This window comes from Zootoca vivipara, chromosome 7 (genome assembly GCF_963506605.1).
Source record: "Zootoca vivipara chromosome 7, rZooViv1.1, whole genome shotgun sequence".
NCBI lineage: Eukaryota > Metazoa > Chordata > Lepidosauria > Squamata > Lacertidae > Zootoca > Zootoca vivipara.
The window spans coordinates 95,599,000-95,614,164 of NC_083282.1; the positions used below are offsets into that span (position 1 = coordinate 95,599,000).

At 53.2% G+C, this 15,165-nt stretch overlaps 1 long non-coding RNA gene across 2 annotated transcripts; it reads left to right on the forward strand.

The window, feature by feature from the left end:
- The first annotated feature begins 1,039 nt into the window (after nt 1-1,039).
- LOC118089038 (uncharacterized) lies at nt 1,040-6,779 on the forward strand. Of its 2 annotated transcripts, none has more exons than XR_009557976.1 (3): nt 1,040-1,083; nt 5,139-5,230; nt 6,167-6,779. It is a non-coding gene; the product is annotated as an uncharacterized LOC118089038 (long non-coding RNA). The 2 variants fall into 2 exon arrangements; XR_004693077.2 differs by lacking the exon at nt 1,040-1,083 and adding an exon at nt 1,905-2,200.
- Nucleotides 6,780-15,165: the final 8,386 nt, after the last annotated feature.

Genomic DNA, 15,165 nt, shown 5'->3' on the forward strand with positions numbered 1-15,165 from the left:
GGCCCTTGTGGTCTCTTCCAACTCTATGATTCTATGATTCTATTAAATGCATTGCTGCCTCCAGCTGTGGAGGCTGAGCATGGTCACCCTGGCCTGTAGCCATCAATAGCCCTCCCATCTGTGTATTTGTCTAGCCCTCTTTGGTGGCCATCCGTGTCTTGTGGGAGGGAGTTCCGTGGTTTAACTATGCGCTGTGCAAGCCTTGCTGCATCAGGCCAGGTTGGGTCTCTCCGCCCCACTAGCGTTACCCGACAGGTGCCCTCTGCCCCTTGTTAGGGAAAATTAACACCCTGAAAGAAGGGTTTTCTCCCTGCAACGGGTCTTCCAGGGCAGGCAGGCTCTGAGGTTCTCCTGGATCACTTTCTCCACGTGGTATTTTACCACCCTCTGCCCTCAAAGACACATTTTCTGCCACGCTATAAAGCCCCAAACGTTGTGGCAGCCTTTCCTTGGAGGAGAACGTCTCCGCATCCTGCACCTTTTCCAGAGCCAAAGCTCAGTGGTGGAGCCCCTTGCAGGTAGAAGGTGCCCGGTTCATTCCGCAGCAGGTCCAGATAGGAAAGAATGGGAGAGACTCCTGCCAGTCCATGTGGGCAGCACTGGCCGAGATGGGCCACTGTTCTGACTCAGCAAAAGGCAGCCTCCTCTGCCCCTCTGATCTCGCGCCGCAAATGTGGGGGAGAGAGAAGCTAGGTGAGATGAGGCTGCAGAGGTTAAGGCAGGGGTCCCCAAACTACGGCCCCCGGGCCGGATGCGACCCAATTGGCCTCCCAATCCGCCCGCGACGACCCCCGCCGCCCGCTGCCGCTGCCCGCTCTTACAGTGTGCGGCGCGGCAGCGATCTTCAAAATCGGCAAAAAATCGCCGAAAATCCTTTGTGCGCATGCGTATGGGCCTCTCCCGACCCAGAAGAGGTCATTTCCGATGCACTTCTGGGTCGGGGGAGGCCCATACGCATGCGCACAAGCGATTTTCAGCGATTTTTCCCCCGACCGTGTGCGTGTGCGCACGCGCACGGGCGCGCACTCCCCCGCCCTCCGGCCCGCTGCGTGCGCACTTCCCTGCCCTCCGGCCCGAAGCCCGGTAAGTCTGGGGACCCCTGGGTTAAGGGGTCCAAAGGCCCACCCCTGGGACCCTTCTGCCTGGTCAGGATGACCCCAGCCCCTGCCCGGAGGAAGTGGATGGGGTGGGAAGGCAGCCCCCCCCCCCCGCATACATGCAGGCTGCCTCCTTCCTCCAGAGTTCCTCCCCACCCCCACCCCCGTTGCATTACAGCTGGGTGACCCACGTGGCTCCCAAGATACGGAACCCTTGAAAAGAGACAGTGACAAATGGGACTCCTGCTCCAAGTGGCAGGAGCTGCTGGCGGGGGCCGGGGAGGGAGCAGACGAGATGCGCTTTTCAGGGAGAAGCTGAAGGTCAGGAGCAGCTGCTGCAGGGGGGGGGCGTGGAGGGGGGGCTGCCCCACGGAGAAGGCGCTAGGCCAGGAGGGGATGAGAAGGAAACAAGAAGAGCCTGCTGCTGGATCAGGCCCAGGGCCCATCTAGTCCAGCATCCTGTTCTCACAGAGGCCAACCAGGTGCCCCAATGGGAAACTGGCAACCAGGATTTGAACACAAGAGCACCTTCCCCTCCAGCTGTGCAGGCTGAGGAGAGTCATCCTGGCTAGTCAGTGGCAATGGGGGGGCACAGGGGCAGTTGCCCCAGGCGCAAAATTGTTAGGGACACAAACTTTCAACACCCAGTGCTGTCTCCATACAGCTGTGCTTCTCCATCACTGGGCTCGGTTGAAAAGAACTTCTCCACGTGAACCAGGAAGCGACTTTTCCCGGCAACAGAACGACTCTTCTTTTCTTATCTCTACGGCCATAACCTCCTAGGTGATGTCGACCCCATGAGGCAGTTGAATGCGCAGGCGCACTCCATTTCCCTCCCTCCCCCTCCCCTCGGTGTGGCTCCGGGTGCTGGCATCCCACGCTACGCCACTGTGGCTGGTAGCCCTTGACAGCCCTCTCTGCTCCTCCATGTATTTGTCTGATCCTCTTTTAGAGCCATCTACGAGAGTTGGTGGCCCTCCCTTCCTCCTGAGGGAGGGAGTTCCGTAGGTTAACTCTGAACTGCTTGAAGACAGCTTTTCTTACATCCATCCTGGATCTTCCAATATTCAGCATCATTGGATGTCTGGGCATTCTAGTGGCAGGTGAGAGGAAGAGAAATGTTTCCCTCTCCCCTTTCTCCATGCCAGGCGAATTGCAATCATGTTGCCTCTCACTTTCTTTTTCTTTAAACTACAAAGTCCCGAACGCTGCGACCGTTCTTCATAGTGCAGCCACGCCATCCCACCCTCAATCCTTCCAATTTGGCAGTGGAGCAAACCCAGGCGGACGCTGAGCTCTCTGTCTCCAGCAGTGGGACAGACCTTGCAGACCCTCCCAGTTTGCTTGAAACGCGAGGAGCTCAGGGGGGCTTCTCTGCCTTTTGCCCACCAAGGCTGGCTTCTCCCCACTTCCTTCTTGTCTGGACTCCTTTTTCTCCAGGTCCCCGTGAATTCAGGCCCTGTAGGGGTTTGGGTTACTAATTTATTAATCTTCCCTAAACTGCACCCTGGAAGGCGCAGGTCCTACTCAGAATGGTGGAAACGTGCCAAGAATTTCCACATTTCTGTGATCAGAGCCAGGATTCGAAATGGTGTTCTGGGGTGTTTATTGGGAGGGGAAATGTGCAGACTTGGCCACACAAACTGCTGCGCCCCCCAGCAAATGCCCTCCAGCCATATACCCCAAGCAGGAAATCCTTCACCTATAGGTTGCTGACAGAGGCTGGCCCAGATTGTTGAATCTTCTGAACACTCCAGTTTAAGAAGGATGTGGACAAGCTGGAAGGTGTGCAGAGAAGGGTGACCAGGATGATCCAGGGCCTGGAAAGCAAGCCTGATGAGGAACGGTTGAAGGAGCTGGGCATGCTTAGAAGAGAATGATGGAGGGGTGATCTGACGGCCATCTGCAAAGAGCTGAAGGGCTGCCATGTGGAAGATGGAGCAAGCTGTTTTGCTGCTGCTGTAGAGGGGGGACCTGCAAAAAGGGAAGGGAGGGGGCAACTGCCCCCCCCCCGCTGTCCAGGCCAGCCAGGGGGGGCCTCTCTTTGTCCAGGAGGTGGCAGACACAGAGTCCTCCTCCTCCTCCTCCTCCCATAGCCCTGATCAGCATCCAGCCGGTGTAAGCTGGGTAGGAAAAAAAAACATTTGAGAATTGGGAGTCGGTGAAAGATTACATTTATTTGTTATAAACTGATTATTTTTCTGTTTGGCTGAGGCTGGCTGGTACAGCTGACACCCTGAATTGTGATTTATATTCATGTTTAGTCATTTATAATGAAGAGCCGGGAACTTGCTCTCCTGGAGACGGGCGGCCTGGTTTCACCTTCCTGCCTCACAGGGCCCCGGAGGTAGAATCATAGAATCATAGAGTTGGAAGAGACCACAAGGGCCATCCAGTCCAACCCCCTGCCAAGCAGGAAACACCATAGGTAGCCCAGCCCAGATCCCAAATGGCCCCCATCCAGCACTCCTTCTGCCACCAGACACTTTTGGGAATGTGGAAGGCCCACTTCTTCTCCAGATAATGGAGGGGGTAGCGAGGGGCTCAGTTGGTGTGTCCTGCTTTGCCCATCACAAAACCATGGCATCAATGAATTGTATAATTGGATGGGACCTCGAGGGTCATCCAGTCCACCCCCCTGCAGTGCAGGAATCTCAGCTAAAGCATCCCAGACAGATGGCTATCCAACCTCTGCTTAAACATCTCCAAGGACTTGGAGTCCACAACTTCCCAAGGGAGACCGTTCCACTGTCAAGCAGCGCTTACTGTCAGAAAGCTTTTCCTGAGGTTTAGTCGGAATGTCCTTTCCTGTAACTTAAAGCCATGGGTTCAAGTCTTCCCCTTCGGAGCAGTAGAAAACAGGATTGTTCCACCTCCCATCTGACAGCCCTTCAGATATTTGAAAATGGCCTTACCTCACATTATAGAGAACCTCTCAGTGAATCTTTCAACCTTTACTAGATCCTTTGATTTCTAGAAGATTTCTAGAAGATTTCTAGAAGATTTCAAGTTTGATCAGAATTTAATTCTGGCCCAGGATCCCTGTGTAACCCAGACCAGACAGTTCAAGGAGGGTTAGGTGCTGCCCTCTTGGACTCCACCTCAGTGTCCTTGGGGTGAAATAAAAGGCAATCCAAACCTGACTAGAAGGGGTGGGCTCCCCCACACAGATGCAAAAGGTGGCTGCAGCTCCTCACCTGTAGCAGGTGAGGGTTTTTTGGGAGGGAACTACACCTGGGTGACCTGACCAAGGAGCCCCTTTACCTGATAAAAGGCCCACTGCGCCCCTTTAAGTTTATCTCTCTGGGTGGTGTTTTCTGCCTCCACCCCATCTGAGATGCATCTTTGGCTAAGCAATGGTCCTCCTGTGACGTGGTTAATGGCTGAGCAGCTGGACTTGGGGGGATGTTTAGACACAGGCAATTAGAGCAGCCGAACCAGAATGTACATCTTTCTTAATTAAAGTTCATCAGAATAAAACCAACACCACATTTTGTGGCACCTTAAAAGGCTAATATCGATATGGTCCTTTGAGCTTTCATGTGTTGGGGTGAATTTCCAAAGTTGTGAGGAAAAGGGAAGTCCCCCACCTCTCTCCTCAATTAATCCCCAGGTCGATTAGTCTGAGAGGCAGCAACTGACCCATGAGTGGGGATTTGAACCCGGGTCTCTGCCAGGTCTTAATCTAAGCCCCCCCCCCGCTGCCTCTCCACAGCCCTGACCTGAGACCACCTTCCTCCCTTTGAAGAGAAGAGGGGAGACGGCTTCTCCGCTGCAGGGGAGAGAATCAGGGCCATGTGCTGGTTTGAAAGAGGGGAATTGCTAATATAATCCTCAAAGGGTTTGCTTTTTCCTTTTTCCTTTTTTAAAAATCTAATATCTTCATTTCCATACCTTTTTTAAGCTAATTTGTGGAAAATTAAAATGGCGAGGCCCACAAAGGCTGCATTTTAATTGAATCTTGTATCTGAGCTGTGGCGCGGAGTCTCTCTTGGCCTCCTTGATTAGCCTCCTCCATTAAATCATTTTTGCCTCGTTTAGCTGAGATACCGTCTCCTTGCGAGGCCTGGGACTTGGGGACTGGAGGAGCAGGAGGAGGAAGAAGCTCTCGCCATCCTTCCATGCCAAAGCAGGTGAGGGCCCACCATGGTGCCAGGAGGGACAGAGGGAGGGGGGAGGTGGCTAGACCCACCCAGCCTTGTCTGAGGTCTAGGGGGCTTCAGGGGCAGCTGCCCAACACTCAGCCCTTGGCCAGGAAGACCCATCTTGGCTCAGACATAGAATTGTAGAGTTGGAAGAGCCCAAGGGTCATCTAGTCCAACCCCCTGCAATGCAGAAATAGGGACTCCCCTGCCAGGCTAGGAAGGTGCAGCAGGTTGCCCAGGATAGGGACCGTGCAAGGTACCCTCAATCCAGCACATCACCATCACTGGATCCCTGGCACCAGGGCCACCTGCAGAGGGATGTTTAATCATTTGACTGTCACTGAAATGGGAATGTATTGATGAAAGGGTTTAACACTGCAGTATTCTAAGGGACTCTGAGCTTTCACTGAGTTGATAATTAACTATCACTGTTTTCTGCTAGCTCACACATGAGTATTTAACCTTAGATTAAGGCAGGCATTGGCAACCTCCGGCCCATGGCCGTTTATCCAGCCCATGGGCCGCCCGTGAACCGAGCCGCCCACTTGGCAAGTCCCCCGTGCACTGTGGTAAACTGGCGCAGCGCGGTGTGGGGACTCGCCGAGCGGCGCCGAAAATCACGTCTATGCAGCCGCAGAAGCAATTTCTGGCGCTGCGGACATTCTGGAAATGAGCAGCCAGCACCGGAAATCGCTTCTGCGCAGCCGCGGACATGTGCAGAAGCCATTCCCGGTGTTTGGGACATGGGCAGAGCGGCACTGGAAATCGCTTCTGCACCTGTGGGGCCCATGTCCGGCCCACGGACGATAGACCGTGGGAATCCTCCGGCCCACGGGCAGAAAACATTGCCGATGCCTGGATTAAGGTATTGAATGGCAAATTAGCCATCTTGGAAGCATGGTGACGGAAGTTTCTTTTTCTCAGACTCTCGGAGAGTAAGGATGTAACTGAAGCTCTCCAGGTTCACCCAGACTCAGGCTGGAATCCAGGCTGTGGTCGGAGACAGAGCTCTGCTTCTTGGTCTGTTGGAATTATTTCATATTTTGTAAGATGTTGAGCCTGTGTCTTGGACGGGTATATGTCTCATGGACAGATTGTGAAGCTGAGGCTCCAAGACTTTGGCCACCTCATGAGAAGAGAAGACTCCCTGGAAAAGACCCTGATGTTGGGAAAGATTGAGGGCACTAGGAGAAGGGGACGACAGAGGACGAGATGGTTGGACAGTGTTCTCGAAGCTACCAACATGAGTTTGACCAAACTGCGGGAGGCAGTGCGAGACAGGAGTGCCTGGCGTGCTCTGGTCCATGGGGTCACGAAGAGTCGGACACGACTAAACAACAACAACAACAACAACAACAACAACAACAACATGTCTCATGGAATTGTTTCGATGTATCATTTGATATTTTTGTTTTGTTTTGAAGAAAGTTCTGCAAGTGAAGCTGCTGAATAATATCTCATGGGTCTGGACAATGCTCCATGTCCAAACAGAGTCAGTTTTTAGGCATCCAGTTGCTTCAAATAGCACAATATTAATATCTGCAATAACAGATATGCAAAGCGGGGGGGGGCGGCAGTGGAGGGGTGGGCACCACCCACCTCCTCCTGGTTCCGCAGTTTGCTGATTCCGGGGCCAGGGAGGGAAAGGAAACCTGGAGGAGGAGGAGGAAAGATTAGCAGGCAGCAGCTGGTTTCATCAAGCCAATGCCAGGAAAAAGGAATCCCTGAACGAGAGAGAGAGAGAGAGAGAGAGAGAGAGAGAGAGAGAGAGAGAGAGAGAGAGAGAGAGAGAGAGAGAGAGAGAATTGGAAGGGAAGGATGAAGCCCAGCGGACCCCCAGCAAGTGATGGAAGGCAGGAAGAGCTCCTTGTCAGCTGTGGGGATGGATGGAAGGAGTTGGAGAGAGAAGTGAGAAGTGCCTGGTGGTCTCCACAGAGCGATTCAGGCAGTTTGAGATTCTTCCAGCCAGAGCGGGGGGGGGGGGCTGACACTCATAGAGCTCTAGCAGTGCAGACCTGGAAGGGGACCCCGGGTGGAGGTTGCGTCCAGGATGTGTCAACCTGCAAATTCCTGTCCTGCCGCCCGATTTGTCATTTAATCAAAGTGTCTCCTGGCACACCCTCTCTAACCCAGTCGCAGCATAGCGCCTCTCTTGTATTAAGAGCTATTATTTATTTCGCTTCTATTCAGGCCACCTTCCTGAGTGCTTCTCCAGCCAAAGCCACTCGCACCATCAAAATGCAATATGACGTCTGCAATGCAAGGGGAGAATACAGCCATCATGGAATTCTGCAACTCCCCAAGAGATACAAAGCAAGGGAAAAACTTCCAACAGAGCCGGGTTGGTGGGGGGGGGTTAAGAGATTTTCCACCCAGGGGCCACATTTCCTTCTGGGCAATGTTCCAGGGGCCGCATGCCAATGTATGCTACTTTGACTTTTATGCAAGAGGATAGTTCCATGCACACACGGAGACACCTCTCCCTGCCCTCCATCCAGGCAAGCCAGAGTGCAAGGACACAATTTCCCCCCCCCCCAGCCAAAAACACTCAGGGAGGGAGCAGGGAGGGGGGTGTCCATGTCCAGGAGAGAGTCCCGAGGGCCAGGGAGGGAGGCCTGGAGGCTCCTGAACCTGAGGTGCCCCCCCCCTGCAGCAGAGAGAATCTCAGGTGGGGAAGAGTCCTGCTTCCGGGTTTCCCTTGGGGGACACCTGGTCGGCTGCCGAGAGAAGATGATGCCAGACGATGCCAGACTTGAGGGGCATCCTTTGGCCTGATCCAGCAGGCCTCTTGCGTTGTTAGGTGAACTTGATCTCCCTCCCTCTCTCCCTATGGATTAAGGTTCACCCTTAAATGCGCCGGGATCGATGCTCAGACGCAGCCGGGTGGGGAAAGGGGCTGGAAGCAGGGCCTTCAGAGCAACTTGCTGCTGCTTCTGAAGCTGGCCAGGAGAATATTCTGGGCCAGACACAAGAGGCCCAATTTAAGGATGTGCCCATCCATGCGGCTCCCCCAAAGGAACCACGCATCTTCCAGAGAGACTCTGAGCATCGCTGAGGAGTTTGTGGCCCCTCTGGTGAAGAGGCAGTGTTTGCACTGGGCTCCATCCTCAGACCCTCCAAGGCTCTCTGGGCTCTGCGCCCCCCCCTTGAGCTAGAAGCCCCCACTCAGGTCTGGCACAGTGGGGAAATGGGGAAGGGGGCAGCACCCAGAGAGTCATGAGCCCCGGCCAGCTGGGATGCACAAATGGCCCTTGGAGGCTTTGGAGCCCCAGAGCTGCAAAGCAGATTGATGGTAAAGCCATCAATCACCCATCAGATTACCCAGGATTAACCTTGATCTGAGTCATAGATACTCTAAATGGAAGTCCCGCTCAGGAGGGTTTGTGCAGCAGAAGAGACATGAAGGATTGGAGGTGGTGAGGGAGCCACTGGTGGGACTCTGAAGAGCTCAAGAAGCCCATCAAGGACTAGTCCAGACACCAGAGTAAAAGGCCCTTCACAGAATCATGGAATGGGAAAGTTGGGAGGGTTCCCGAGGGTCATCTAGTCCAACCCCCTGAAATCCAGGAATCTCAGCTAAAGCATCCCTGACTGATGGCCACCAGACCTCTGCTTAACCCCCCCCCCCCAGGAAGGAGAGTCCACCACCTCCCCAGGGAGACCCTTCCACTGCCAAAAACCTCTTACTCTCAGGAAGTTCTTCCTGATGTTTCACTGGAATCTCCTTTCCTGACATTTGAATCCATTGTTTGGGGTCCTGCCTGAAACCCTCCAACCTCTTCTCCCTCCCCTGCTGGACCCATTGACTGGTTCAGAGCGCTCAAGCCACCTGCTCAGGGTCGTCGTCGTCCATCCCCCCCCCCGCCAACAATGGTCAAGACCGGGGTGGGGGGTTGCACTGGGGGTTTCTGGCTTGCAGCCTTTTCTGTGCTCCTCCTCCTCCTGGCATTTGGGAATCCTTCAAGCAGAGAGGCTTAATGGGAGGGACTCATCCTGCTGTCAGTCACAGGCCCTCAACCTCTTCATCCTGCCGGCAGAACAGCGCTATAAATGAGCTGTCTTGCAGAAGGACTGACAGGTGACTATCAAGCGCTAAACAGTAGGAAGAGCCGCACAAGGAAGTCTGTTTGCAGCCATGGTGCTCTTAAGTTCCCAACCAATAAAAGAATAAAAGACGCCCCCAGCTGCTCATGCCCCTGGGCTCTTGCAAGCTCCACCCACCCACCAGTACCAAGATAATTGAATTCTCCCTCTCCCTCTCCCTCTCCCTCTCCCTCTCCCTCTCTCTCTCTCACACACACACACACAGAGAGAGAGAGGGGGGGGGCAGTTCAAGATATTGTGCTGCCTGAGGACTGAGGTGAAGGCTGAGATGCTGCCAAGTCCTTGTTCACACCACACAGTCAAACTATGGAACTCCCTCCCACCAGAGGCACTGATGGCTGCCAACCTAGATGGCTTTCTAAGAATTCATGGAAGAGGAGAGGGCGATGGATGCCCCAATAGCCCCTCTGAGAACAGGATGCTGGACTAAATGCCCCCCTTTGGCCTGACCCAGCAAGGCTCCTCTGATGTTCCCATGTCCCCCTCACACCCCACGCAGATCCCGGCTGGACTGGCGGCTGAAGCGGCTGGTGAGGAAGCCGTGTCGTCCTGCACCGCAAAGGGCTTTGCTGCAGGGCCCCAGCGTCAGACCGGGAAAGGGCAGCAGTGGGGAAGCAGCAGCACGCCTGCAGGTTTCTAGCAAAGGACCTTCTGGATGTTTGCTGGAATCACAGACTCCTAGATTTGTAGAATTGGAAGGGACCCCAAGTGTCATCTAGTCCAACCCCGCTACAATTCAGGAACGGGAGCATCCCTCGCAGATGGTGCCAGAAGCAAGCGAGGAGGACCCCAGGGTCAAGCAGAAGCCACCAAGGATCCACAGGCTCAGGAGGAAAGGACGTCTCCTCTTGTCACAACAACAACAACAACAACAGCCCAAACATGCACACCACACCACAGAGGTTGTGCTGCCCCAGAAGTGGGGCTGCCAGCAAGGGACTCTGCAGGGTGGAGTTGCAAAGGAGACACTCCTGGGTAAGGAGGAGCCGGGAGGAGCAGAGGCTTGGAAGCCAAGGCAGATGGTGGCCCACAAACGTCAACGCAGAAGCAGATCCCGTTGACTTCAGTGAGTGGGTGCTGTAGGACTGCGGCCTCAGTATCCATGAAGCTGTGTCCCTGAATCATAGAATCTTGGTATTGTAGAATTGTAGAGTTGGAAGGGACCCTGAGGGTCATCCAGTCCAACCTCCTGCAATGCAGGAATCTCAGCTCAAGCATCCATGACAGATGGCCATCCAACCTCTGCTTAAAAACCTCCAAGGAAGGAGAGGCCACCACCTTCCATCCCATGGTCAAACAGCTCTTACTGATGGGAAGTTATTCCTGATGTTTAGCCAGAATGTCCTTTCTTGTAACTTGAATCCATTGGTTCAAGTCCTATCCCGCAGAGCAGGAGAAAACAAGCTTGCTCCCTCCTTCCTGTGACAGTCCTTGGGATATTTGAAGATGCCTCTCCTGTTCCCTCTCAGTCTCCTCTTTTCCAGGCAAACCATACCCAGCTCTTTCAAGCGTTCCTTCTTAAATTGTGGTGCTCAGAACTGGACACTGGACTCCAGGCAGAATAGTGTAGAACTAGGACTACCCTTGATCTGGAAACTAGACTTCTGTGATGCAGCCCAGAATTTCATTAGCTTTTTTGCTGCTGCATCACACTGTGGAGTCATGTTCAGCTTGTGGTCCAAGAATAATTGGAGTCGGGGAGATGGTCCTTCCGCCTCATACATGCCACACATGGAACCCAGACATAACTCCTGCTGGGGGTGCAATGAAGCCCCCCCCCCGTTGACCTCTGAAGATTTTCTGTCCCAAAGATGCAGCCAGAAGCACTGCAGGGCAGCTGGAGGAAAAAGCCAATCAGCCCTTGGCTGATAAAGGAAGGAACAGGCAGTGGCAGAGCTTGGAATACGGTCGGTGTGTCAGATCATTGGAGCCACTGAGCAGGAGGGCTGCTGCTGCCAAGCCAGCAAACTCTGCCTGTGCAGGAAGTTTTCAGAATCCTTCCCAATGAAGGGAGCAGATGACAAAGTGCGGGGGGGGGGGAGTGAAGTCACCCCGAGACCCTTCTTGCCTGCCTGGGGAGCAGCGTGAACTGCAAGGCCAATGGCTCTCTGCACAAGGCAGCTCTCTGCCTGGTTCCAGAGCCCCCCTCACACCTGAACAAGGGGCTGAGTCCTTGGCAGAAGCCGGCGACCTTGGACTACAAAGAGAGCCTGAGCAACGCGGAGCCGTGCTGCTCACTCTGCAATCATCCCCTACTGTTAATTGCACTGCGAGGTTTTGCTCCACAGAGGGAAATGTGCAAAAGTGGCTCCCAGAATGGAAAATATCCCTGGAACTTGCAGGAGGTTCTGTAGGGGAATTCAGGAGGTAGCTGCCTGCAAAATCTTTGAGAAGAGACAGGGACAGAAATGCACTGGCAGATCCCAAATGCAAGTCCCAAAGCAGAGGCTGGCCCCCTGTTTTCAGAAGTGCCTGTTGGGTCAGGTCAGGTCCATGGCCCACCCAGCCCAGCATCTTGTTCTCATTGTGACCAGGCAGATGCCCCAAGGGAAACCCACAAGCAGGATTTCCAGCAACTGGCCTTCAGAAGCATTGCTGCCTCTGACCGTGGAGTCAGAGGGCAACCATCTTGGCTGGTAGCCATGGTCAGCCACCAGCTCCTCCATGGATTTTTCCAGTCCTCTTTAAAAGCCAGGGAAACAGGGTGCCGGCTTCCTTCCCAGCCCCCCCCCCGGGCGTCCCTTCTTCTTGGGGTGTAGTGCCCAATGCCAGTCTCATCTAAATAAGGTCCAAGAGAAGCGGACATGGAGCAATGGATTCAAACTTCAAGAAAGACGATTCCACCTAAACATTAGGAAGAACTTCCTGACAGTAAAAGCTGTTCGACAGTGGAATTTGCTGCCAAGGAGTGTGGTGGAGTCTCCTTCTTTGGAGGTCTTTAAGCAGAGGCTTGACAGCCATATGTCAAGAATGCTTTGATGGAGTTTCCTGCTTGGCAGGGGGTTAGACTGGATGGCCCTTGTGGTCTCTTCCAACTCTAGGATTCTATGATTCTATGATTCTAAGACAAACATACTTGGTACACTTAGACCTGAGAAACCTCGCTGATGAAGAATCATCGAAACAGGGCCTTGTCCTGATGTTGATGCTCACTGGAAGTTATCCTGAATAAAACTTTGTGAAGAATTTTTGAAATTATCCTTTCTGGCCCGAGTTCTTGTAATTTTTTGTTTACTTCGGAGTTTCCTGCTTGGCAGGGGGTTAGACTGGATGGCCCTTGTGGTCTCTTCCAACTCTAGGATTCTAGGATTCTATGATTCTAAGACATAAGCCAGTTTCCTCCTGCACCAGGAGTGAGCAGAACTGGGAGATTTGGAATGTCCTGGCAGATCTCTGGCCACAGGAAGGGCTTCGGACTCCCAGCTGTTGGAGCACCAGAAAAAGCTTCCTGCCCCACGCTCTAAATGAAGTTGCTGGAAAAGAATGCATTTGGAGGAAACCAGGAGTGCGTTTTCCTGTGAAAAGGCATGGAACGGTAATCACAAATGCTTGGCTTGAGCATATGCTCTGAGAGCAGCACCTTCCTTAATTCTTTGCCTTCTGCCTGCCTGGCTAAGCCAGTATTTTCCACCTGGTTCAGGCAGATGGACTTGGTTGGCTTCCAGATTTCACAAGCCTCAAATCTGCCCATCTCTCTACGGCTGCTGAATCACACATCTAGCAGACCACATGTTAGAGTGGCTCAGCAGAATCTCTGATCTGGACTTGAGGTAGCAATGAATTCTCTCTGCCAGAGGCCCAGAAGTGCAACTACCCCGAGCAGAGGGGCGGTGGCATTGCAGCGGCAGAGCCCGGAACAGCTGAGGATTTTGTAAAGGGATGATTCAGATTCCAGACATTACGATTGTGTGAGTGGGAAATCAACTCGCCTGCTTGTCCCCACTGGGAAACTGGGCCCCCCATGCAACACCACTTGGAAGGCCTTTTTCCCAGTCCTCCATGGGAGGTTGGAGTTGGGGGGGGACATATTGTACCAAAAAGGGGTAGAGCCCACTGGGGTTGGACACTGGGGGAAGCTGGTACTTGTGACCATAAAACAGTGGTGCCCAAACTTTTTTCAAAGAGGGCTTTGAGATTTGATGAAGTGAACATGTGTGAGGGCCGACCAAAGTTGTTGAGGTGTTTTTTTTTAGGATTGAAGTGTTGAGCTTTTTTTTTTTTTTTTTTTACAATTTCACCCCAAAGTTGTTGAGTTTTTTTAAGGATTTGACCCGAATAAATAAACTGCCACGTGGTTAGGCCCCCAAAACGGACTGTGGACATGCCTGCCATAAAGCTAAAGAAGGAAGTGCTGCTATGCCAGGATTTGAAGACAGCTGGAGACTGTTGCAGGAAGACACCCCAGGTGGTGAACCTCTGGAGCTGCTGCAAACCAGAACTTGCAGAGTGTAGCTGTGTAAACTACTGGAACTTAGAGCACGATAAAAACCCCAAACAGGCTACTTGCTGCAGGAGTGTCTGCACTTGGGACTGAGAACAGATTTGCAAAGAGAGTCATCCTGCAAGCTCAACAATGGTTTTGAAATGCTGTGTTGTCTTTCCTTTGCTTGCATGCTGGTGTAAAACAGAGAAACTGTTTTAAGGGTTTTTAAAGAATTGCTCAGCTAATCCTTGTGTGTGTTTGAAAGCTGTTTGGAAATGCAGAATTGCAGGAGGAGGAGGGCGGCCTCCAGAGACCCTGCTGGGATGGAGCCTTGCTTGAAAGGGATGAGCAGTGGCGGTGTCTGTGTCGAGTTTGCTACTGTGTGCAGTTTTTTATGATGTGCATTCTAATACATTTTTGTTATTTTGCACACCTGAGACAGATGTGCGCTTTTTGAGGGAGTGTAATGTTGTCTCTTGCGGGTGCCAAAATCAAGAACACCCATAATTTTTTAGAATTTAACCATTGTTTGAAGTCTTCACCTTAGCAGTGAAAAAGGCAGGCCGAACCAACTTCCTGGCCTGGAATTGCTTGGGGGGGGAGGGGGGAAAGAACCCTCCTGTAGTACAAAGCAAGATTACCTTGGCCGCCTAGCTAAGTACAGAGCCATTAGCAGACAATCCAGAGCCATTAAGGGCCATTGACAATGCAAAGAACTTTCCTTCCCCCCCCCCCATGGCTCATGCCAGGTAACTGGAGTGAGGTCACACAGGAATAATGTTGTCCTTTTGAGCAGAGGTTTTTTGGGAAAGGAGGAAGGGAGACCATGAGGTTGGAGCAGGGCCAGTTCTAGGGTTTTTTGCGACCTAGGCTAGATCACCTTCTGGCGCTCCCCCCCCCCAAATTAATAAAAAATAAAATAAATGAAAAAAGAAAATAAAAAGTAGAAAAATAAAAATAAAAAATATAATAAAAAACAGCTGAGAGGCGCGGCGAGGTGGCCCCAGGCTTGCGCTCCCCACACACCTCCAGAGCTTAACGCGGGGAGCTCAAGCCTGGGGCCGCCTCCACCGCACCTGTCAGCTGTTGAGCGGCTTCAGGCCGCTCTCCAGAGGCACGTGCGTGCCTCAGGATAGCAGCCTGAAGCCGCTCAACAGGTAACAGGCGCAGTGGAGGCAGCCTCAAGCAGCACCGGGGTGCGGTGGGCATGCTGGCCAGCGCCCCCGCCATTTTGGCACCCTAGGCAGCTGCCTAGTTCGCCTAAATGAACGTGCCGGGCCTGGGTTGGAGCCATCTTGGCTGCTGGCTGGAGAGGCTGCCACCCAGAGCAGGCTGGCGGCCTGGACCCAAGCTGGCTGCAGCTCTGAGAGAAGCCAGGACCAGCGTTCTGGAGATG